This window comes from Pinus tabuliformis, chromosome 2_2 (genome assembly GCF_031772625.1).
Source record: "Pinus tabuliformis cultivar Carrire ecotype Pingquan chromosome 2_2, CPIR1, whole genome shotgun sequence".
NCBI classification, from domain to species: Eukaryota; Viridiplantae; Streptophyta; class Pinopsida; order Pinales; family Pinaceae; genus Pinus; species Pinus tabuliformis.
The window spans coordinates 1,144,297,271-1,144,324,291 of NC_142300.1; the positions used below are offsets into that span (position 1 = coordinate 1,144,297,271).

The 27,021-nt window shown below is 39.3% G+C and overlaps 1 protein-coding gene across 4 annotated transcripts in view; it reads right to left on the minus strand.

The window, feature by feature from the left end:
* The window catches only part of LOC149197446 (translesion synthesis protein REV1-like), a 336,508-nt gene that overhangs the window by 78,775 nt on the left and 230,712 nt on the right, over positions 1 to 27,021 (minus strand). The window lies entirely within an intron of this gene.

Consider the following 27,021-nt stretch of genomic DNA (forward strand, 5'->3'; position numbering starts at 1 on the left):
ATTTTCTGCCTTAGGAGTGTTATGAAATACAAATAAAATAGCAGCTACAATGAACAATATTTCACCACCTAACAACCCCAATCAACTAGGCAATCAAAAAGAAATGATATCAAAGTGTGCCAACAAGTTTCTGCTTTTCAGGGCAATCTTATCATGCAAAAATAGATCTGAAATTCACTTTACTACTGTAAATACAGCAGCAAATCCTTCATACCACTTTCAGTATTAGCGCTAAATTACTTCACAATTTAACCTTTAACTATGTAAAATCAACAAGACATGCTAGTGATGGAAATTACCAAACCATGAAGATACTTGAAAATCAAATCTGCAATAGAGAAGATCTTGGGCACCTGAAAACTTCATGTATATGTATAAAGATGAAGTTCGTGTACATACCAAAGCCTCATCCAAGGCTAGTACAATCCTCTTGTTAAAATAGGCAACTATGGTCAAATTCCACTTTGGACAGCTCATTTTATGGAAATGATGATTGCATTGAATTCCTCTTATCGAGAGGACCAAAATCAACCTAAAAGTCATCTAGTTTGAACCAGGGAAAGTATATTTTTGAATTATGAGCCCACATGTGCATATTTGATCAGGTCAGTCCTAAAGCAAATTGGACACCCTTGGAAGGCTATAAATACAAGTGACCTCTACCTCATTTGGACATCATCATGGATCATTCTTCTGTTCTCTTTCTTATTTTTGGCTCGCACAGATTTGAGGCAAATCCACAGAGGAATAGGCTCGCACAAAGGTGAAATTGCAGGGTTCGAAGCTCGCATCAATGTTTTAGGGTTTTGGACATCAGTCGCAGCCATAGCACAGAGAAATCTCGGCTACACTCATCCGTGCAACTGAAGTCTTTCAATGCATAGCATGTCCTCCATGCAACTGGCATCTAGGGTTTTTGAGTCACAATTGCAGGCTTTCCAAAGGCTGATTTTGACTGCAGTCGCTAGCATACAAGCTGAAGGGAGCGACTGGAACCTCCAAGTCACACGCATGACTCCTCCATGCGACTGGGACCTAAATGTTGTTTTTTTTGTCCGAAGTTTTCACTTGTCGATCGCAGACAGTGACAGTTCATTACAAGCTTGAATCAAGGTCTTGAGTATAAGCATTGTTGGGTTCCTTTCATAGATGTTGTAGTTGTTTTTGCTGGATAGTTGTATGGATGAAGATATGGATCATTGTCTTTTCTTTTGCTAAATCATTCAATGACAATCCAATAAGAAGAAGAATTTGAAAGGGTTTTACCCATAGTGGATTTTGGTCTGGTCTCTGACTAACCCTGGTGTCTCAATGTGTCAATTCTTTTCTTCTATTGTTCCTTTATGTTACGCTGCATTGATGATAATGATATTGTTCTTTCTACATATTTGCATATGTTGTTGAATAATGATGTAAATTTGAATAATGTTATGATGTTATGGGGTGAATTTAATGTGTAAATGAAGAAATGTAATTATCAAAGCAAAGAACAATATAGCCCCAAGAGAAATTAACATTGTATTAGCGTTGGGCTGAAAGAAAGTCATGTAGATCACCCTTATGATTACACCATTGATGGAAGCAAGAGAGGATGGAGGAGACCTAAAAGAATTCTAGGGTTTAAGGGAAACCCTAAGCAATTTGTGTATTAGGGTTTGATGGATATTATGAGGTTAGGGTTTGAGAGAAACTCTGGTTTATGGCAAAGATGTGAGATATGAAATCTAGAAACCCTAGCATGGTCAACATGACAAATTTGATGAAGCCCTAGATGGGATAGTTTCTATTATGTCTGATTGCTAATGAAGTTGATGAATATATATCAAAAGGCAGCAAGTGGACAATGCGCAGTGATGGCTCTTGAAGGCTGATTCAAGAAGGAGACGATTACCTCTCATTCAAGATAAGTATTTTTCCAATTTATGGTGCTCCTTTGTGTCTTTACTTTTGTTTAAACTCATAGATCTGATTATTGTTTTGATTATTACCTATACTTCCTACATGTATATTTGAGTATTTGGATGCTTCTAACCTCCTAATGAGTCATGATAAGTGGATCCTTCTTGAGGATCATGGCTAATGCAGGAAGAGAGGAGTTAGTAAAGGTTACAAAGTGCTTCAAGCTGCCTATGCAAAATAACAAGGTGCACAGGTATTTCAATACTAGAAGGTATGCATGGTATATCGTTTCAATATTATGTTTCAGCTACAATATTGATGGCAAGGTAAGCCCTAAGGTTTGATGAGAATGTCCCCTTCACAAATGTCTCATGTATATGAAAGTAAGTTTGATTCATGGTACTTATGATGAGATGGTGCACTTGGTATTAGACAAGTATCTTACATTCTATTAAGTCATGATAAAGCCACTTAAAAACATTGATTTTTGTTAAACCGGTATACTTGATATTTGGCTAATATCTATCATTTTGGATATCTTGATCCCATAAAGAAGGTTAGCACCTTGATTCTAGTAGATGGTCACTTAATACTATTGATATTATTTGTGAAAAGCATGGTAACCATGATCATAGAAGTATAAAAATGAGATTGATATTCAGGATCTCTTGTTGACCATGGTTATGTTTCGATGTGCTTAGTAATTATGGCATATGTTAAAATTGAATGCCCTAACCTGATGGATTGAGTTATGTGACAAAGAAGTAATGTTGTGATCATGATTCTTGAAATATACTCCTATTATCATTTGCATTATATGTATAGAAGATTCTTTACTATTGAAGTATGATATATGGGCATGAATAGAAAAATATTTGATATTGTTGGTTTGCAGCAAAGTTCTGGTCTGAGAACAGAGGGTTTTAGCTTACTCTAAGCCTCAGTCACATGGAAGCAAGCCTATGAGTGCGACTATAGCCTCTGTCGCACGGAAGTAAGCTCAAGGGTGCAATTGTAGCCTCCCAACCGCACGGAGGAAGGCCTATGGGTGTGACTATGCCTGTAGGACATAAAAGTGAAACTTTGTGCATGAAATCAGAAGTTCACTTGAAGGATGTCAGTCCTACAAACATGGAGCAAACAACAAGTTCTATGAGTAGGGGAGTTTGAATATTTGACTTACTATAATGTGAATATGTATACTAAACTTGTGTTTGCAGGGGACCAGGATATGCATGTCAATATGTCATTATGATTTAACCATTGAGGCTGTTGTATGACAATATTTGTTAACAGTTGCAAGGGTTTCATTAGATTTTGTTGATTGATATAGATAAGAGCTTTGACATGATGCTTGATAATGATTTAGAGCTTTCACTTGATGATTAAGATATGTTTTGGGCTATAGATCTCACTATGATAGCAAATTTGGGATTTGACTTGATGACTAATGATTTGATTTGACGACTAGTGATTTGCCTTAATAATAATGTTATATGGACATTGTGACTTATATTAGTATTCTGTGTTGACATCAATACCTTTGACAGAATGGTTGAAGTATTGACAGTTATAATTCAGTTTGAAGTAATCTAACAATAAATGGATGGAACCTGCATGACTTATTCTTGGTGCATGTATTTGCATCTAGTGACCTATATTATGATCATGAGGCTGAATTCATGAAGTTTGCATTGATATTGCTTGGTAGATGACAACTTGTTGGCATAATAATAGATAGAGTCATAACTTGATATTTGGATATGAGCTCTATTGATCACTTGGTCCAAAGAATTTGCTACAGTGATATTGATGAGTTTGATATTAGTTCTGATTTGGTATCTAAACTTTGATAAGTTGACCTAGTTGATGTTATGAATATAATTCACATAAAAATAATAAATATAATATAAATATAATAATAATTAATTAACTAATGGTTAGTTAGTTAGTAACGAAGAGGCATGTCATAGAGACATGACCATTCATGAAAAAGCACATGCCTAGGGTATATAAGAAAACCCTCATTCTCATTTGTAATCTCCTCTTATCCCATATCAATTCTCATATACAATTACTTATCCTACAATGGATGTCTTTCTCTTCGAAGTATTCTGAAAATTTCCACTGCGTATACGAACTTTGTGTTGTAAAATGTAACTAGGTTCGGTCTTCATAATCGCATTGTGATTTTGTAAATGATGCAAACAATAAAATAAAATTATTTTGTAATGCCTTGCTTCATGGGTTTCATGAGCAAGAAATTTATTTTTAGATGGCTCCCATTGAGAGCCTTAGGATTTGTCAAAAGGTCAATGTCATGTCAATTGTGTTCTAGCAAATAGCCCTCTGAAGACAAGCACAGTCCTCCTCTTCCTATGTCGGCCTGCAAGATTAAATATTAAAGCATGTTGGCTCACGTTGGTGGCACACAGGTCCATCAACTAATGTTGGCTTATATTGACGGACAGACTACTATATATATCCACCTCAGCCTATTCCACAGTCAAAGATTTTTAGCATACCTCTCTGAGTTTTTCGGATGGGCAGAACAAAGAAGAATTCAGATATCTCTCTGAAGTTTCGGTGAGAAGTGAAAGTTAAAAGGTTCGGATCTCCACAGGAAGACAAGTTCGGATGTCTTTGAAATTCGGGTGTACATTTACAGTGAAGAATTCGGATGTCACTACAGTCGAGATCCCTCTGAAATTCGGGTAACCAAAAGCACAGTGACAAGTTTTGATATCAAATAGTTGACTACAGTGATGCACTCAGATCTTGGTATAGTTTAGTGTCATGTCAGCAAGACAGCATTTCGTATAATGATATATATAAGCACAGGATGGTACCATAACAAAGACCACTGCTCAATGCTATGAAGGAGTTGCATATCACAGTAATTTTGTGGGTTCTCAGTATAAGTTTTGGTGCTATCTTAAGAAGAAGGATATCAGAACTATCTTAAGAGAAATGGGTCGGTGCCATCATAGAAGTAATGTCCAAATAATATGATAGCAAGAAGGACGACAGTATCTTGATGATACCATGAAAGACGAAATCGAAGAAGAATCAAGGAGGTTGGTTGTCCAGAGGATATGTGTCTTGGCCTTGGAGTGGCAAATAGGTCAAGGCTCCTGGTCTTTGTATTCGTCAATTAGAATCTCTATCGAAAGAATTTGTGCAGGTTTTCCTCTCAAAGAGTGAGAGGTTTTGACCTTGGCTCATAGCCTACATGTTGTGTCTCTTATCTATTTATGTTCATGCATTGGTTACTGTTTGATGAAGAAGAACACTAATAATCTAACATGAAGAAGATACTAATCTAAAGAAGTAAAAAGCATTCACAAGCAGTCACTAATAGAAGAGAAATCACCTAATTCTAATGCCCTAGATTTCTCAACACTTTGTTTGTTACATTGGTATCAAAGCATTCCTTTGACCATACAAACTTTGTTCGTTACATTGGTATCAGAGCCACGTTGCCAGATCTTGGCCTTTGGCCATCAACTTATTGTCGCAGCTAAACTGTTTCGCTACATGACTTGAAATTTCTCCATTTTCGGTCAGGCCATTTGCCACTTAAAAAAGGTGTTGAAAAAAAGGAATTGGAAAAAAGATTATTAAATAAAAGAGTTCAAAAATAATAATAATAATAAGGCCTTTGGCCATTGACATTTCAATGATTCTAGTAAAAAAAATAGTCCAACATAAATTTTGAAGAAGAACATTCATATATATAAAAAGGCTCTACATTATTGATAAAAAGTGCATGATAAAGTCAAAAGGGAATATTTTCAAATATCTTTAAGACTATACGTAAGAAAAGGAAGAGTAGATAAGATTATCTTGATTCTTCATTTAGTGGTTTACAACCTCGTGGTTTTAGCAACCCATAGTAATTGCCCATGGTAAAAGAACAAAAGGAATACAAAATCTCTTCATGCGAATGGTAAATTTTATTTTTTACATGGACAAAATTAACCAAGTCAAAGGCACATAATTAGACATATATTTTATATTATACCACAAACATGTGAATAGCCACGTTTCACTAGGGTTGTAACTTTTTTAAAAGAAAACAAAAAGTGATTATAAATATGAACAGAAATAACAAATAAAAATAAAAATAAAACAAAATAAAGTTAAAAAAGAAAAAGAAACTTAAAAAAAAAACGAGTTTAAGAAAAAAATAGGGAAATTATTTTTTTTAGAATCCATAAAGTTCTTCAAATTCACTAAAGAAAACAGGGTTATCATTAAACCCTAAGCTCATCGACGAACACAAAAGCAATCCATTTTTGAAGATAAATATTCATACCCAATCCTACAATAAATATTCATCACAAATCTCCAGATATTAGAAGATTCCACAAAGGATTAATCTAGGACGGTCTGATCTTTTCTCAGTACGACAATTTTGTCTATCACTCAGAGCATCATATCATCTTGTATAAACGAAGATAAAACTTCAGAGACAAGAAGATATTTTCAGTCAGCTTTGAGGAAAAAGCTTCTTGAAGAAAGAGGCAATGTTATGAATATAATTCATATAAATATATATATATATATATATATATATATATATATAAATAATAATAATTAATAACTAATGGTTAGTTAGATAGTAATGAAGAGGCATGTCTTAGAGACATGATAATTCATGAAAAGGCACCTGCCTAGGGTATAGAAGCAGGCCCTCATTCTCATTTGTAATCATCTTTTATCTTACATCAATTCAATATACAATTACATGTCTTACAATGGACATTTACGTCTTTGAAGTATTTTAAACATTTCCGTTGTGTATACAAATTTTGTTCGTTACATTGGTACCAGAGCATTCCTCTAAGCATGCGAACATTGTTCGTTACAATTGATTTGATTGCACAATATTGACTTATGTAAGGCTGAGCATATTGGTTTACTAAAGTGTTATGTTTGCAAAAAGCATTGTATGAAGCAATCTCCCCAAGCGGGGTATGTCAGTATTGACAGTTACTTGGTGAAGCCAAGAAGATGTGCCGATCCAAACCTAAACTTCTAAAGGAGTTCAAGGTATGTCTTTGATTTTGGTTTTATACACTAATGGTCTACTCTTGGGGTAATGAGCCTCTGATGATCAAAGTATGTTAAAAGTGGCAACTAGGGCCAAATTCCATGTGGGTCATCTTATTAATGGAAGATGAATTTTTCTTGGATCCCTCTCATCGAGAGGTGTAGGATTGATCTAAAGATCATCCGATTCCGATAAGTATTCATGGAGATATGAATTTATTTGTGTTATGGGACAATTCGTCAAGGTCGGACAACAACCAAACAAACCCAACTTGTGCTCAATGTTTTAGTATAAATAGAGGTGGCCTTCAAGTCATTTCAACACACTTGGGCTCTCTTCCTCTCTACTTGTCTTTGGGTTTTAGTAGGAGGAGAGATCCTAAGGAATAACGTTGCCCTGATCCAGAGGGCAGAATGTCGGAACTGCCAGAAAAGCCGGAACTGCCGAAAAAGCCGGAAAAGTCGGAACTACCGAAAAAGCCGAAAAAGCCGGAAAATCCGAAAAAGCCGGAACTGCCGGAAAAGTTGGAATTGCCAGAAAAGCTGGAAAAGCCGGAATACCCGAAACTGCCGCAAAAGCCGAAACTGCCGGAAAAGACAGAACTGTCGGACAAGCTGGAAAAGTCGAAAAAGTCGGAACTGCCGGAAAAGCCAGAAAAACCGGAACTGCCAAAAAAGCCAGAAAAGCTGGAAAAGCTGAAACTGTCGGAACTGCCGGAAAAGCCGAAACTGCTAGAAAATTCGGAACTGTCGGGAACAGCCAGAACTGTCAGGAACCGCCGAAACAGCCAGAGCATCTGTCTCCGAAGGAGAGCAGCATGCAAGGGACAGTTAACTAACATTGGGACAGTTGTATGGTACTTAGCAGCAAATACACCAAGCATGCAATGGTACAGCTAGCATGCAAGGGACAACTAGCATGCAACAACAAGCATGCTAAGGACAACAAGCATGCTATGGACAACAAGCAAGCAAGGGACGACAAGGAAACAAGGTGCAGCCAACACATAGGTCAGGATGGCAACATGGTGCAGCAATGGCACATAATGCAGTACAATGATGGGTACAGTCATGATTAATGAAGCGTGATGAGATGCAGCATAGTGATGATGGGTGCAGCATGGTGCAACGCGGTGAGGTGCAGCATGACGACGAAATGTAGCACAACGATAGGTGAAGGAGTCACCTTGGAGAATCAATTGAAGCAGCATGTCTTCAACTGATCTCATGTATCATCTTCTTAAAGATGATCTATGCTCTTATCTAGATAAGTCAAAGTGTTGGCTTCTGTTGTAAATGTACTATCTCTCTCTCTCTGCTGAACTATTGAAGAACATATAAGAAGAATTGATCAAGGGTTCCCCACATTGGGGTTTGTCCCTGGCTAGCGCCACATCTTGTGTCCTCCCGTCTTGGCTTGTCTTCTACAATTTATGTTTATGTTCTATCTGCATTTTACTTTAACGCTGATGTGATTGCTAATCTGGAAAAGATATGGAGCTAACTTTGAAAATTGAAATAAATTGCTCTCAGAATAGAACATACCTAAAATTAACATGGTATTAGAGCTAAGGTGAAGACAATGCCCAAGCAAGAGTCAAAGAGCAATCACCAAAGACAGTTGGGAAAGGACAAAAGGATCAGTGGATTCCTCATCCCTCTTCAAATTCACCGAGGGTGAAGTTGAAGCAGAGGATATTATTAGAATAGCGCATCGGAATATGGCCTACCTAAAGATCACTTCATTGGAAGACCGGATCTCAGGGTGGAAAGAAAGGTAGATAACTAGTTCGACCATTATGCGAAGGAGTGTCTGAATGGCAGGGACACATCACTTGATGATGATAACAATCATTCCAAGGACATCTTCAATGATCAAAGGAATGACAGGTAATGCAAGTCATCAAGGAAATGGTCGATTCTTCATAGAAAGCAAGGAACCCCATGTATGAAGAATCAAATGTTGTTTCTAATAAGATAAAGAAGCGTTATCTTGTATTGGCCCTCTCCTTCAGATTCTTTGTGAATCTGGCTTATAGATTGTAGTGCTTCAAGGCACTTCATCGGATAGATGGGTGCACTCTCTAATTTGGTAGAGATGGAAACAATCGTGGGATTATACTTGGAGCCGATGCCACCTATCCCGGAAAGGGTGTAGGGAATGTTAACTCTCAATTGAATAAGGGTAACTCGATTCATTTATAGAATCTCTTTTATGTACCTGATCGCAAGAAGAACCTGGTGTCCATCTCGGAAATGGAAGTCAAAGGTTTCAGGGTGGCATTCATCGATGGAAAGGTACGTGTTAAAAAATATAATTTTCAAAGATGCTTTCTCTCATTGGTTCAAGGTTGGCAATTTGTATCAAGTTGCAGGATGGTCCATTGGGGATCATGTCAATTGACATATCACATCTATAACACCGGAGGTCTACCTATGGGGCCCTACCTGATGTGAGTCAAATGGTGATAGGGATGTCTGAATTCAAGTAGAGCATGAAGGTACATGTCTGAGATGTACCGAAGGAAAATCTTATAAGGGGACCATTCCCCTCATGCAGCAAGTCCACAGGTTTGGAACAACACGAGGAGTTTGAGATTCATGATCAGGAATCTCATGTATACAGGTGGAAGAAAGCCCTATATGGCTTGAAGCAAAACACCCCAGGCGTAGTATGAGAGGATTGATAGCTGTCTGATGAAGTTGAGATTCACTAGGAGTGAAACCAATCCAAACCATTACCCGAAGGTTGTGGATGATAGACCTCTCATACCGGCACCTTATGAGGACGACCTATTTCTGACAGGTGCAGACCCTCTCATTTGCAGAAGTAAGAGGTAGTTGGATTCTAGATATGGAATAATAAACTGCAAGCCTGTGACTACCTCGAGGATCTTAACTTTCAGAAGTTATATGGTAGTGATGATGGACCAGATTTGGGAAATGCCTCTGAGTTTCATAAAGTCATTCGCGTTGATGTTCTTAGTGAACTTTCGTCCGGAGATATGTTTTGCAATTAGCATGGTGAGCTCAAATTTGGTTGAGGCTCACTGGATTGGTGCCAAGAATCTTCTGAGATATCTTCGGGGCACAATCTCTCATGGATTGAGATACACTACCGAAATATGGAACTGCATCATTATTCAAATGCTTACTGGCCAGGCAGTGTGGAGGATCACTAGAGCACTTCTCAGTGTTGGTTCTCTTTGGATTCTGCTTCAATATCATTGATGAGCAAGAAGCAGAAGTCGGTTGCTATAAGCACTGCCGAAACCGAATACATAGATACGAATATGATCTCGTGTGAAGCTGCATGGTTGCAGAAGATCTTAAGTGAGCTGCTTGTACACATGATGAATACCACTGTGATTCTTTGTGACAACCAGAGGGGGGATTCGATTATTGAGGAATCCTGTATTTGATGATTGCTCCAACAGATAGACATCAAATACTGCCTTATCTGCGATATGGTAAGTCGATGAGTGAGGAGGCTCCATCGCATTGAGACTGATCTACAGGTCGCAAACATTTTGTCAAAGCCTCGGGCAAAGGTCAAATTTGTGACTTTCCAGAACGACATGGAGTCATTGAGAGACCTTCTTATAAGGGTCCTGCATGTTGCATGCATTGAGCTCTGGGAGCTCTTGGGGGCTTGGGGTACTTACTGAAGCAACATACGACCATATGGCGACTCAACCTACCCTGGTGGTGCGCTATGAACAGGCTGATTAGTTCTTCTGTGGGCCGGGATGATTAGTTCTCCCGTGGCAACTGTGGAACAGGATGATTAGTTATCCTATGGGCCAGGATGATTTGTTTTACGTGGCGACTATGGAACAGGATGATTACTTCTCCTGTGGGCCAGGATGATTTGTTCTCCGTGGCGACTGTGGAACAGGATGATTAGTTCTTCGTGGCGACTGTTTGATTAGTTCTCTGTGGCATCAACTGACACGATGATTCATTCTCTTGTGGACAGGATGATTAGTTCTCTTGTCGAGGCATCCTACCCATCCATTCTGGGACTCATGGGAAGTACCTCTCATCTGATCAATGAGCAGGGAAATGAGGATAGGGACCATAGTAGTACTATCGATGGATGCATCGTTGTATCTACCGTACTCCCTATGCTAGAATGACCTCCATTGATCTGGGATCAATGAAACTGATCTGGGATCAGTATGAGTGGTTTGAGACACTCTCTTGTCACATTGATCTGGGATCAATGAAACTGATATAGATCAATATGAGTGGTTTGAGACACTCTCTTGTCACATTGATCTAGGATCAATATAAGTGGTTTGAGACACTCCCTTGTGACATTGATCTGGGATCAGTATGAGTGGTTTGAGACACTCTCTTGTGACATTGATTTGGGATCAATGAAACTGATCTGGGATCAGTATGAGTGATTTGAGACACTCTCTTGTGATATTGATCTGGGATCAATAAAACTGACTTCGGGCCAATAAGAGTGATGTGACACACTCTCTTCAGATAAAACTAACTTAGGGTCAGTAGAGAATGGTATGAGACATTCTCGATCAATTCTTCTTCTTCATGGTTTAGCAGAGCAGAGCAGTGCAGGGCACTGATGGCAGAGATAGTACAGTCGAACATATGGATCAGCGGATGGAGTTCTCCCTAGTTGAGAGGGAGTGTTAAAAGTGGCAACTAGGGCCAAACTCCATGTGGGTCATCTTATTAATGGAAGATGATATTTTTCTTAGATCCCTCTCATCGAGAGGTGTAGGATTAATCTAAAGACCATCCGATTCTGATAAGTATTAATGGAGATATGAATTTATTTGTGTTATGGGACAATTCGTCAAGGTCGGCCAACAACCAAATAAAACCCACTTGTGCTCAATGTTTTAGTGTAAATAAAGGTGGCCTTCAAGTCATTTCAACACACTTCGGATCTCTTCCTCTCTCTACTTGTCTTTGGGTTTTAGTAGGAGGATAGATCCTAAGGAATAACATTGCCTTGATCTACAGCGCAGAAAGCCAGAACTGCCAGAAAAGCCGGAAAAGTCGGAACTGCCGGAACTGCCAGAAAAGCTGGAAAAGCTGGAAAAGTCGGAACTGCTGGAAAAGCAAGAATTGCTGGAAAAGCCAGAAATGCTGGAGAAGCCAGAACTGCCAGAAAAGCTGGAAAAGTCGGAACTACAGGAAAAGCTAGAACTGCCAGAAAAGCCAGAAAAGTCGAAACTGCCGGAACAGCCGGAACTGCTGGAACAGCCGAAACTGCCAGAACTGCCGAAAAAGACAGAACTGTCGAAAAAGCCGGAAATGCTGGAAAAGTCAGAACTGTCGGAAACGCCGAAAATGTCGGAACTGCCCAAAAAGCCGAAACTGTCAGAAAAGCCAGAACGGTCAGAACTATCGGGAACTGCCGAAACAGCCGGAGCATTTGTCTCCGAAGGAGAGCAGCATGCAAGGGACAGCTAACTAACATTGGGACAGTTGTATGGTACTTAGCAGCAAATACACCAAGCATTCAATGTTACAGCTAGCATGCAAGGGACAACTAGCATGCAACAACAAGCATGCTGGGACAACAAGCAAGCAAGGTGCAACCAACACATAGGTTAGGATGGCAACATGGTGCAGCAATGGAACATAATGCAGTACAGTGATGGGTACATTCATGATTAATGAAGCGTGATGAGACGCAGCATGGTGTAGCACGGTGAGGTGCAGCATGATGATGAAATGCAGCACAATGATAGGTGAAGGAGTCACCTTGGAGAATCAGTTGAAGCAACATGTCTTCAACTGATCTCATGTATCATCTTCTTAGAGATGATCTATGCTCTCATCTAGATAAGTCAAAGTGTTGACTTCTGTTGTAAACGTACTATCCAATGTGGGAAAAGTCCCGAAAAAGTGGCGATTTAATCCTAAAAATCCGATTTTTTGGCCAAAACGATTAAATCACACGATCTTTTGGCGACTTTTTGGCAAATTTTGGCAAACGAAAAAATCGCGATTTTTTTGTATTACTCCCGATTTAATCGGGAGTTGACCCAAAGAGTCGACCTCTCTTTCCAAGTCGTGGATAAAAAACCCGCAAACGTAATTTCTCATTATTTTCGCTGTGTATTTTCCCATTCGACACTTTGGAGATACAAGGGTTTGCTATTGTGTTAAGAGGAGAATAATAGCGTTAAGTTGTAACAACCAACAACCACCTACAGCCAGCTGCCATATACATTGATCAACCGCTCAACGATTCAACAATCTGTTGTAGATTTCTGAGGTCTTTTTATTGCTGGAGCCCGCTCTATTAAGGTATGTTCCTAATAACTATAATGTGAGATACCTGTTATACTTATTATTTAGTGTTGCTAACTAAATTTAAGAGATAGACAAGTTGATTGTAATATATATATATGGCTATGCGGCTATGCCACTGGAAACAACTCCATCTTCTGATTAGGCAACCTACTATGAGATTATGGCAGAACCCTGAACTAAGACATTAACTATAGATACTCAAGTAGAGAAAAACTTTAACATTTGTTTTCCTAAGACCTAAAGACTATAAACTCAACAGTGATTTGATGATGCCTCTATAACAGCCTTGTTGCAGGAAAAAGAAAAATGCAACAGTGACTAAACAGTTGGACTTGTGATTTGTGACAATTGACTATTAGATATAAGACATTGACATAACTTATGTTTGAAAATCTGGAAGCTTCCTTTGTATATTTTTTTAGGTAAATATTGTGGTGATGTTGCTGTGATGAACGTTGATGACAAGACTCTTGTTATGAGCCTTTATTGTATGATATTCATCCTTGAAAATCACCTACAAGACTGTCCTATTGTTACAGCAAAACAGTGACATGACCTTAACTTGAAACAGTGACATAATCATAAAACAGTGACCTTATAATGATTGTATATTGACTTGATAATGGCAGTGTTCATGTGATGATAGTTGCAGTCTTTAGTGTAATAACTGCTCAGCCTTCAAAGTCCACATTGTGCACACTTTCTTTCTCAACTTCAGACTGCTCGTCATTTTCAACTGCAAGTTCATCCTTATGAATGTCCAATTCTACTTGAATATTCAATAAACTTCAAAATAGCTACTATGTATTGTAATTTGTTTCTAAGCGCAATACAAATTATATCTTACTGAGTTTAAAGCTGAAGCAATTTAATTTGTTTCAATTTTTTTTTTGTGCCCAGGTTAAAATTCAAGTTCAAAGTTTAAAACAAAATGCCAAGGATTTTGGACGCTATGTGGGAATTTGGTGAACCTGATACTACACACGAAACTAGGGGGATCAATAGAATGTATTTGACTTGCAAGTTGTGTGGCAAGCATATGTCAGGAGGTATCAATAGATTAAAATTCCATTTGGGGCAAATTTCCGGGTAAAATGTTGCTCTTTGCCTAAATACAACTCAAGAAATCATCCGACGAGCCATTCAATCATTGATGGATAAAGAGGACGAAAAGGACACCAGGGCAGCATTAAAAATCCAACTTGTAGGGGCCTCAAGAGTGGGGGGAATTGAGAGTGGAAGTGCTTCTTCAACATCACCTTCCTCACCCATAGGTCCCAACCCCTCATCTATCTCATCTTTTTTTGTTCCTAGAACCACAGCTGGTGCACAACCTGGGATCAAATCAGCAATGAAAAAAAAGGAAAAGGCAGACGCTGACAGGTTGGTCAATAAGTGTCTTCTATGGAGTGATGTTCCTTTCAACATTGCCAAGACAAACCCATTCTACCAGCGTATGTTTGATGTTGTTGTTGTCGTTGGCTCGGGGTACAAAGCCCCCACCTTTGCAGAATTGAGAGGGCTTCTGTAGAAATTTTTCATTTCCCACCCCGGTTTTCAGTTTCACCTTATTTCTCCAAAATAGTTAAATGCCCTTTCCCATATCCATACATTCAACAACTGGAAAATAAATTTTGCTGAAAACACAAATTCTGGAAATATAACAGAATGCTGGAAAATGCAGAAATAAATATCAACACATACAAACAGCGATTTAACACATTTAAACACAGTGATTTTTTGTCAAGGTGACCCTGGAAAAACCCCCTACAACTCTTGGGGAAAACCAGTTCGAAAGCTCCTTATTTCTGGAAAATGCTTTTACAGTAAGAGAAATATTCAACAAAAATCAGCAACCAAACTTTTACAACTTATCTCGTTTTTCGTGCCTCAGCCAAATGTAAAATCTTGCAAACAGCAAAACAGAACAGCAATAAATGCTATACGGCCTCCTCGATTTTTGTGCCCAAATTTCAGCCTTAAATGCTGCTGTACGGACTGCCTAGAAAAGCGTGCATGCTGCCATAAATGCTGCTGTACAGTTTTCCTCTATTTCTGTGCAGAAAACAGCAGTACGACTGTACGGATTTCTGCCTAGAAAAGCGTGCCAAGGTACAGCCACTTGTTGTATGGCCTCCCTTGAAAAATGTGCCAGCAAACTTCAGATTTTCTGCTCCTCGATTTCTGTGCTAACTTGTTGTATGGCCTCCTTGGAATCTGAACCAAAATTGTTGTACGACCTTTCTAGAAAATCGTGCCCAAAACCTGCCTTTCACTGTGTGCTAACTCAGCTATACGGACTTGCTGAAACGCTGCCTTGGAATGTGTGCCAAGCTGTTGCCTCCTCCTCACTGTCTAGAAATCTCCCTTGCTCTCTTGCTCTCCTTCTCTCAATCTGCTCATAAAAGAAATGAATGACCTTTTCCTCCTTTCCCTCCTTTAATCTAACCCTAAGTGACTTTTGGAGAATCCCTAAATCCAATGGCTGAAATAGATTGAGATCTAGGGCTGAGATTAAATGCTGATTTAAATCTCACTTTCTATTTTTTAATTCATCCCACTTTAATAAAGACCCACTTAGTCATTTATTTCCAAAGTCACTTTTCCTTTCTAATTTTACATTGACTTTATTAAAGTCACTTTAAAATTAGACTTTAGAAACTTTATCACTTAAAGTCACTTTTAAATTAGATTTGACTTTATAAAAATTATAAAGTCACTTTAGGAGAAAAATTAAATTCTTTTGGACACTTTTCCCTAGGCCAAAGATCAAAGCCTTAGGGAACCACCTATCCTCCAGTACCAAATTTCAACAGCCTCTTCTTCAAAATGAAAAGATTGATTGCACTGCTAGATTGGCGGAGTTAGGGCATCATGGGAACACACTGGATGCACAGTCATGTCAGACGGTTGAACTGATCAGAAAGGTAGGACCCTTCTTAACTTCTTGGTTAGTTGTCCCAAGGGGACAATGTTTATGAAATTTGTCGATGCATCTGCACACATTAAAGATGCACGTACATTATGTGAGTTGTTGGACATCTTCATTCAAGAAGTAGGCCCAAGCAATGTTGTCCAAGTCATAACAGACAACGCTGCAAATTATGTTGCAGCTGACAAGTTGCTTATGGAGAAGTATCCTAATTTTTTTTGGACACCTTGTGCTGCTCATTGCATTGACTTAATGTTGGAGGATAAAGGTAAGATTCCTATTGTGAAGGATATTGTTGAATCATCCAAGAGCATAACAAAATTTATATATAATCATGCATTTGTGCTTAGCTTGATGAGAAAATACACCAAAAACAAAGAGTTGGTGCATCCTGCCATTACACGATTTGCCACTACTTTCATATCTCTTCAATTTCTGTTGAATTCTATGTGGGATGTGAAGAGCATGTTTCTTTCAACGAATTGGCGTTCTTTATCTATTAGCCGCAAACCAGAGGGAGAGGGCATATGCAGACTAGTTTCATATGATCAGAGCTTTTGGGCAGGAGTAGAGGAGGTGTGTGCCATTTCATAACCCTTGGTAAGGGTTCTTCAGTTGGTTGATGGAGAAAAGCCCACAATGGGCTACTTGTATGAGGCCATGGATAGGGCCAAAGAAGCCATTCGTGCTTATTATGAAGATAAGGGAGACGAGGGGTTAGAGAAACAACAGGTCATATGGAGAGTGATTGATCAACGATGAAACAATACCCTCCATCGCCCCATTCATGCTACAGGCATCTACCTCAACCCTGCATTTTCTTACGCCTGTGGTTTCAGATTCGATGCCGAGGTGATGGATGGATTCTTCACTTGCGTCGAGAGGATGGTGTCATCTGAGCAAGAACGTGAAGATATTTCAAAAGAAATGGAGGTCTATAGAATGGGAGGTGGAACATTTGGTTTTAACATGGCTATTAAAAATAGGACGACCAAAATGCCAGGTAAGCTTCAGTTTGTTTCAAACTTTCAAGTTTAGAATTTCAATGTTTTCTTTTATGTTTCTCATTTTTCTTTTAACTTGTAGATGCTTGGCGGACAAGCTATGGTGCCAGAGTACTCCATCTCCAAAAGCTTGTCATTCGAGTGCTCAGCCAAACATCCGGTTCCTCTGGGTGTGAGCGCAACTGGCGTGTATTTGACAAAATACACAGCAAAAAGCGCAATAGGTAAAAAGATTTCAAATTAAATTTTTTGAATTCATTTGATTAATTTTAATATTTGAATTTTCTAAGTACTAATTTACAATCTATGACCCTAACACAGATTGGAGTCCCAACACCTCAATGACATGGTCTACGTCTACTACAATCTTCGATTGTGGGTGAGACATATTCAGAAACTTACTGATGTGGAAGCCATCTCATTGGACAATATTGATGCCACCTCTTCGTGGAGAGTCGAGACAGAAAGGCCGATCATGTACTCGATCTTGAATTGGTTAGGTGTGGATCTAGAGGATGTAGCAGTTGCAGGGGAGGGAGAGCCAAAGGTAGAGGAGGAGGAGCAACATCAGAGTCAAGAGGCACTGGCAGAGCTGGATGAGGATGATGAGGAGGAGGTGACACCATCTAGGATGGGCAGCAGCAGCATAAGACAGAGGCCACCTCTTCCAACGGCTTCTAGAGGACGACTGAGTCCATTTGTATCCCCAGGGGCAGGGTCTTCTTCCTCTAGAGGAAAAGGCAAAGTTGTTCCCTATTCCCGTAAAAGGGGAAGAGGATCTCAATGACTGATTACTTGATGACTCGTGATATACATTTATTATATTTTTTGTTAATATTTTGACTCTTGAGAGTTGAAACTCAAACAGAACTCAAAATTCAGGAGTTGATTCACTATTTTGATATGTGATGTAGCACTAGACTTCATATATATATTATATATTAGCTTTCTTTACATGTTTATGTGGAAACGCATTTATTTGATGTTGTGCATACTCTAGATGTTAAAAAATAAATAAAAAAAATGAATAATTTTGTGTTTTTTCAATTTTGCCGACTTTTTCAAAAAACTCCCGACTTTGCCGAGTTTTTCAACTTTTGGACCCTTGTCGAATTAATCCCGACTTTGACTTTTTCCACATTGGTACTATCTCTCTCTCTACTGAACTATTGAAGAACATATAAGAAGAATTGATCAAGGGTTTCCCCACATTGGGGTTTGTCCCTGGCTAGCGCCACACCTTGTGTCCTCTTGTTTTGGCTTGTCTTCTGCGATTTATGTTTATGTTCTATCTGCGGTTTACTTTAATGCTGATGTGATTGCTAATCTGGAAAGCATATGGAGCTAACTGTGAAAATTGAAACAAATTTCTCTAAGCATAGAACATACCTAAAATTAACAAAGCAAGAGGGAGTTGGCTTCTGAAGCTCGAAGTAATGAATCATGGCATGATGAATTGATTTTTGAATTTTGGAAAAGAAAACCCATATTGCAAAGCTATTGAAAATTTTTTGAAAAGTAAAAATGCAAATCCTTGGACACTCCGATCAAATTTCAAGAACTTATGAAGAGAAATTGTTGAACGTGACTTAGCAACTAACAATGAAATGAAACATTAATGTTCCATGTGGACACATGTCCGTATGCATATATGTTGTGCATATAACCTGAGTGAATTCATGATTAAGCTGCTTCATACCCGTCGAGTTGCCACCAAGCGGCATTTGAGATATTTGCATGGGACGATCAATTTTTGGTCTAAGACATTCTTCCTGTGATATGTGACTGCATGGACATATTGATGCTATTTGGGATCATTGTTGATGAGATAAGCACATTTGGTTGTAGCCTTAGTATAAGATCTGTTGATTTCTGTTAGCAGCGGATGCTCTCTAAGTCTCAAATTTTGCAGGGAGGCTTAGACACATGCGTTCTCCAATACCTAGAAATCGTTTTGGGAAATTCCACCCGGACATAGTCTTATTAAAACAATTGATTATTTTTAGTGGGTTCCTAAGTCCAAACTTAGGAAATTAAAATAATTAAAGGGTATTAATCTAAATTGTGGGTGAAAATTCTAGAAGAAGACGGAGATCAAGTCAATATGAAAGCAGTTTTGACATCCATCTAGTGTAGGTTCCAACCTTGCGAGGCAGCAAGATCTATGATCGAACAGATGATGGTATATCGAGAAACTGGCGCAAATATCTCATCATAGTCTACTCCTTCCTTTTTGAGAGAAGCCTCGAGCAACGAATCTGGCTTTGAACTTTTCAACACTCCCATCAGCTCCATGTTTGATATTGTAGAGCCATTTTGAAGTGACCACTGACTTGTTCTTGAGTCCTGGACCCACCTCCCAGACATCATTCTTCATGATCGACTCATACTCCTCATTCATGGCATCCTTCCAAACTTGGTGTTTCACGGCTTCTTCGAATGTACATGGCTCAGATTGTAAAATGGTACTCGTGGAAGCTAAGTACCCTTGGTACCTGTTCGACTTCTTGCTTTCACGAAATGTTCCCCTTGGTGCAAATGTATCTCAGCGTCTTCAATAGTATCTTTGAGCCACAAAGGTCTTTTTCTTGAAGTTGAGGGTTCACTAGGAAGTGGATCAATGGGATCCATCGAACCTTTAACATCGGGCATCGGATCATCAGACGGAGGTTCATTCTGCTTTCCACCATCATCATCATTATTGTCCTTCCTAAGGATAGGAAGATCTCAGACTTTCCTAAGGGCAGAATCTTCATTGAAAGTGAGAACATGACTTATTTCCACTTCTCTATGACCAGGCACATAGATTCTATATGCCATTGAAGTTTCACTGTAGCCCACAAACGTTCCTTTCATCTCAAATGCATCTAGCTTGTTTTTCTTCTCGTTTGGTACATGAAGTTTTACGAGACAACAAAAAACTCTAAAATGAGAAACATCAGGTTTCTTACAGGTGAAAACTTCTTCGAGTGCCTTGAATTTCAATGCTTGATGTGGACATCTATTTTGAACATACACAGCGATGTTGGCAGCTTCTCCCCATAAGAAGCATGGAATGAGTGGCTTCTATGATAGTTCGATTCTTCCTTTCGGCAACTCCATTTTGCTCAGGAGTATATGTAGTAATGGTCACCCTCTTGATCCCAGCTTCTCTACAATAGTCAATAAATTCATTTGACTCATATTTGGTGCCATTATCGGTCCTCAATCTTTTTTTCTTCTTCCCTGTTTGATTCTCGACCAAGGCTTTAAAAGAGCAGAACCATTTGAACACTACGTCCTTATTCTTCAAGAAATAGATCCATGTTTTGGGAGAGAAGTCATCCACAAAAATTGCCTGGTACAAATATCCACCCAAAGATGTCATGGGCAACATAGCTAATAGATCAGAATGGACCAATTGAATAATATCAGTAGTTTGACTTTCACTTGAGGGGAATGGTACCCTTATATGTTTTCCAATTGCACAACCTTGACAAACACATTCATGATCTAAGTTGAATTCAGGCATACCTGTGACCATCTTCCTTACATCAGGTAAGGCTTTGTAATGAAAGTGAGCAAATCTTCGGGGCCATAATTCGGATTGATGAGAGGTGTCACAAATCATTACTCCCAACGAACTTCCTACAACTTGATAGAGACCTCCAACCCTGAATCCAAGAGTGAATGCATCTCTTGGGTTCTTTTGCCAAAGAAGAACCTTCCCATCAATGAATGTTACCTTGAAACCTTTATCTTCCATTGCAGAAATAGAGACCAGGTTCTTTTTCAAATCAGGTGCATACAACATTTCTTGTAAATGAAAGGTTTGACCTTGAATTAATTGAAGAGTAACAGTCCCAATTCCTTTCACGGGATAAGTAGCATTATCCCTAAGTATAATCTCCATATTTGTCTTCTTTTCAATCAAGTTTGAGAGAGCCTCTTTGTACCCAGTGAAGTGCCTTGAGGCACCACTATTAATCAACCAATGATCCAATGTATCCGGAGGCGAGGCGGTAGTGAGGGTAGAAATAAGATAAAATTCTTTTTTCTTTTCTACAACATTAACTTCTTCATACCTGGAGTTTCTCGACTTCTTGGGAGGACAACCATTTCCATTCCGAGCAACAAGAGCATTCTTCTTTCCTTTGTTGTTGAACCTGTGGTTCCTTTGATTGCCATTGCCTTTATAGTTGTTGTTATTGTTGTCATCATCTCTTGGAGTATCCTTCTTGTGAGGACACTCTCTAGCGAAGTGACCAAACTTGTTGCAATTGAAGCATCTCCCTTTTCTTCCTTATTTGAATCTTGGCTTGAACCCTTGACCTTGTCTTGTTGGACTAAAGGCAGTAGGATTGTTTCCATTTGAGGGCTTGTGTCTTTCCATCATCCTTATTTCTTCTTGAGTGCATCTAGCAAATAATTCATCAAATCCCGGAATCCTGTCATTGTTGAGGATGGTGGTGTTAAACATGTCCCATTCTCTTGTAAGGCCTCCAAGTGCAATAAGAGTGAGCTCCCTTTCACCAATGGCTTCTCCAATAGATAGGTTGCTTTCAGTAATCCTCATGAAGTAGGATTGAATGGATTCTCCTCTATCCATCTTGATGTCTTTCAACTTGTTCTTGAGAAAGAGAACTAGATTTTCATTATTTACTTTGAGCATCCCAATCAGCGTGTCATACATCTCCTTAGATGTTTCCAAATCAAAAATATAGGCAACCAAAGGCTTGTGAATAGAATCAACAATAATTTTCTTAGCTTTAACCTTACCTTTCGTGTACTTTGTTTGTGCAGTTGTGGATGCATTTGAAGGAGGTTCCACTACCCTTCCTTTGACATAGTCCATGGCATCATTTTCTTCCAAAGTCAAATCTAGAGACATCTTCCATGCATGATAGTTGGATTTGTCCTTAAGCTTGTCCTCGGATTTGAAGTAAGATGTAGTCGTCATTAGGACAAGTTCTAAGTTCTTGTCCAACAGCTTTCCTTGGTGATTATTTTTTCTCACTCTTGCTTGGGCTTTGTCTTCACCTAAGCTCTGATTCCATGTTAATTTTAGATAACAATGGTATGTTCTATGCTTTAGCACAATTTACTTCAACGTTGCTTATCAACACAATGACAATTTCCAATTATTTCCAGTAGCAATCACATTAACAGTGAATGCAAATAGAACATAAAATCATGTGCAAAAAACAAGCCAAGACAAGAGGACACAAGATTTGGCGGATGCCAGAGAAAACCCCAATGTGAGGAAAACTTTTTGATCAAATCTCCTTATTATTATTCAATAGTTTAGCATGGAGAGAGAGTACAAATATCAAATTTACTTGCCCAAAACAACCCTAACAAATCTGCAGTCAAACTTCAGCCCTAACCAGAAAGTTAGCGCTAGTCAAAATGGCAGCAACATGTCCTAAATACCGCTCAGTGAACCAAAATCAAACTCGGCCTGAAGGGTGGTCAAAGTCAGCGCAAAACAACTCGGTCAAACTCGGTCAAAAGAGAGAGAAACACTGTTGTAATTTTCTGCAATCAAATCTGAAGTCAACATTGGTCAAACTGCCCAAAACACCTCGGTTTCTGTGCCCAGCAACTCGCCCTAAAAATTAAAGAAGTTGAAATAGTTCAAATGAGCCCTAGTCAATGCTGGTCTGTTTCACTGAAATTCGGCCTGCACTTAACCTTGAAATTTTCAGCCTCCTGCAACACGTACGAAGAAGAGAGAGAGGTTGCCCAAGTTGTACGAACCAATCAAGAGAAGAGAGAGAAATGAATGATGTGATGAGTGATGTCCAAATGAGGAGAGAGGTCACTCCTATTTATACAATTCGTTGAGGGTGAAGAGGAACATCCATTAGGCTTCTTGAGCCTACATTTCAATGGGGCCTACCTTGACAATTTGGCATGAGAGAATAAATTCAAAATTCCACTTTTGCTTGTCAGAACGAGATGATCTTTATATCAAAACTGGACCTCTCGAAAAGAGGAATCCAGTGCAATAATCATCTCCATCATATGACTTGTCCTAAGTTGGAATTTGGCCCTAGTTTCTAATTTTAACAGTTTATGATCTAGAGAGAGCACCGTTGATCGAGGACACTGAGCCAGCTCTTTCCCCCTGTTTGAGCTCCCAGGGTGTGGAATTGAGATGGAGGGCTCCTAGGGTTGAGGGATCTTTGGACAATAGGGTATCACCCTTATCTGTTTCCCACAGGGTTGGAAATGCTGCTCCCCTATCTCGGTCTTTTCATATTATATCCCAGTTGGCATCATAGACACAAGTCGAGCTCGTTGGGATTGTCCCTCCCCGTTTGGCCAATGGGATGAGGAGGCTTGGGGGCATGTGATGCTTTTGGTAAGTCGGGTATCTCGCCCAAGCTTGGATTATGATGCAGGTGTTCTACCACATGACTCTTGAGGGTAATTATCGAGAAGATCGGTGGGCAATCAGATGGGTTGACATGTGCTCCCCTATATCATCTATTGCTCAATATTGGGTCATAGATGTTTAGCTCCCGCATGAGATTCCGGGTTGAGATGTGTTGCCTAATGATATGCTCTCTGATGATGATGCAGGTCATAGAATTGGCTCCCCGTTGATGTTTCCTAGGTGGTAGCACTGGCCTCCCCACTGGTAGAGATTTTGAGTGGGAGCAGTGGCTCCCTGATGAATAGATGGTGGTAGCTTAGGCTCCCCTCCAATGTCAAATTCTTCCTCTTTTAGATTCGAGAATGTTCAACATATGAGCAGGGACAATCAAGAGATAAGCAGGAATAAGAAAGAGATGAATCGAGATGAACCGAGATGAACAATGACGATATGTGACGAAGAGATTCTTGAGATTGGATATGATATGATGACATGTTGATCGATGGTCAGATATTGAAAGGTGGAATTCACCCTAGTTGAGAGGGAGTGTTAAAATAGGCAACCATGGTCAAATTCCATTTTGGACAACTCATTTGATGGAGATGACGATTGCATTGAATTCCTCTTTTCGAAAGGACTGAAATCGACATAAAGATCATCTAATTTGAACAAGGGAAAGTATATTTTTGAATTATGAGCCCACATGTGCATATTTGATCAGGTCAGCCCTAAAGCAAATTGGACACCCTTGGAAGGCTATAAATACAAGTGACCTCTACCTCATTTGGATATCATCATGGATCATTCTTCTATTCTCTTTCTTATTTTTGGCTCGCACAAGACTGAGGCAGATCCGCGGAGGAATAGGTTCACACAAAGGTGAAATTGGAAGGTTTAAAGCTCGCATCTTTGTTTTAGTGTTTTGGACCTTAGTTGGAGGCACACCACAGAGAAATCTCGACTACAGTCGCTTGCTAGCTGGCTCATCCGTGCCACTGAAGGCTATAAATACAAGTGACCTCTACCTCATTTGGATATCATCATGGATCATTCTTCTATTCTCTTTCTTATTTTTGGCTCCCACAGGTTTGAGGCAGATCCGTGGAGGAATAGGTTCGCACAAAGGTTATGTTGCAAGGTTTGAAGCTCGCATCTCTGTTTTAGGGTTTTGGACCTCAGTCGCACGCACAACATTTCCTCCATGCAACTGGCATCTAGAGTTTTTGAGACACAGTCACAACCTTTCCAAGGTTGATGTTGACAGTAGTCGATGGCTTGCAGGCTCAAGGGAGCGACTAGAACCTCCCAGTCGCACGCATGTCTCCTCCATGCGAATGGGACCTAAATGTTCTTATTTTTAGTTGTTTGAAGTTTTCGCTCGACGACCGCAAGGTTCAGGAGTTGACTGCAAACAGTGACAGTTCATCACAGGCTTCTGAATCAGGGTCTTCAGCATAAGCATTGTTGGGTTCCTTTCATAAATGTTGTAGTTGTTTTTGCTAGATAGTTGTATGGATGAAGATATGGATCATTGTACTCTCTTTTGCTGAATCATTCAATGAAAATCTAATAAGAAGAAGAATTTGAAAAGCAGTTCCCATAATAGGTTTTTCCCTGGTCTCCGACCAATCCTGGTGTCTCTATGTGTGAATGTTTTTCTTCTATTGTTCCTTTATGTTCCATTGCATTGATAATGATGATGATATTGTAATTTCTACAGAGTTGCATATGTTGTTGAATAATGATGTAAATCTGAATAATGTTATGATGTTATGGGGTAAATTTAATGTGTAAATGAAGAAATGCAATCATCAAAGCAAAGAACAATTTAGCCCTAAGAAAAATTAACACCTCTAGCTCTGCAAAACCCTAACTAGGGAACACCAAGAAAACCCTAGTTGCACCAAAGTTAAAATGTGTTGTATCAACACTAGTAAGCCTCATTGGCAAGATGTCTCCTCCTCTTATTCACTTCAACAAGTACAACTTGGGGTTTAATCATAAATCCAAGGGGTGATACCCTAACCCTCATATCCAAGGCACACCAAAATCTCCAAGACCCCAATGACCAACAAGGCAAGAGAGAGATGTGAGAATTTATGAATCTACACATCAGAAATCCTAATGCAATCACTGGTTTATCATCTCCTACTTGTTCCTTACATTCAACAGTTTATTTAAATATTTAAAGAGCGATGAAAACACTATTGCATACTACACATACATACAGATCATGAACTGAAACAAAATGAGAAAATCACACAAGGGACATTGTTATTTTTGGGCAATCATCCCCGAAAAAACCCAATGCAGGAAAACTAGTCCAGCAGCTCTAAGGGTTTTATTATTAAGCAGTAGTCTTGAATACACTCTGGATGCCCTCTCGGCTATCCAGTTACAGAGATAAAAATATATTGGCAGAAACCTAAGTGATATTACTTCACAAGCAAGCAAAAATTTCTCTATTTCGGCAACTACACTGATCGTCCCTGGCTACAACTACGCTGCCCCTACGCAGTAGCTGCGTGGGCCTGCATGGAGCACACTAGGACACTATGTCAACACTGCATTGCCTCCTCTGCTTCCTGAAGCTCTGACGTCAACCTTTCCAGCTGATTCTGCTGCTCTCCAAGCTGAATTCATATTTCTGCACAAGGGTGGCTCTTCACTTTCGTTCGAAATGCGTGGGCCCTTCCTGGCCCAGCATCAGCCTCACCGGGTTTGCGCTGACCCCTCTAGCATCTCTCTGCCTCTCTCTATAGTGTATTCGAGGTCCCGGAGAAGATCCTCCGACCTCAACTATCCCTGCCTCTCTGCTGCAACAGATCACTTGTTCAATTTTCTCAGCATACCACGCCCCAGAAAAATCAAACTCTTTGATCTCTCACGTGTCTCTCCAAATGACCCTCCAGCCTCCTCTTATACTTTTCTTGTTGATGAATCAACAGCTAAGATTAAAACAAACTTGATCCTCGTCACTTAGAAGTTTCTCACCCATATTCTTATTAATACCCATTAATATTTTTATTTTCCTAAGTTTTGACTTAGGAACCCATTAACAATATTAATTATTTTAATAACTCCTCATCCGGGTGGAATTTCTCCAAACGATTTCTGGGTTCTGGAGGTCTCATGTATTCTAGCCCCTCCACAAAATTTCAAAGCTAGAGCACGTCCAATGCTACCCAAAATCAACAAGAGAAAGTATGAAGATGAGGACCTAAGAAAGAGAGAGGCTACTGCACTCCTCTAGGTAAATCTCTACCACAAGTGATAAAAATAAGAATGTTAAAGAACTCTCTCTCTCTCTCTCTCTCTCTCATTGTATATATATATAAAGAGGTAAGGGAACCAACAACACGCATATGGGCCTATGCCATTTCCAGCAACCTACAAAGGCACATATGCTGACATATATGAAGCACTAAATGCCAAGGCCACACATGTCAAGCTCCAAGGTGATGTCTTCT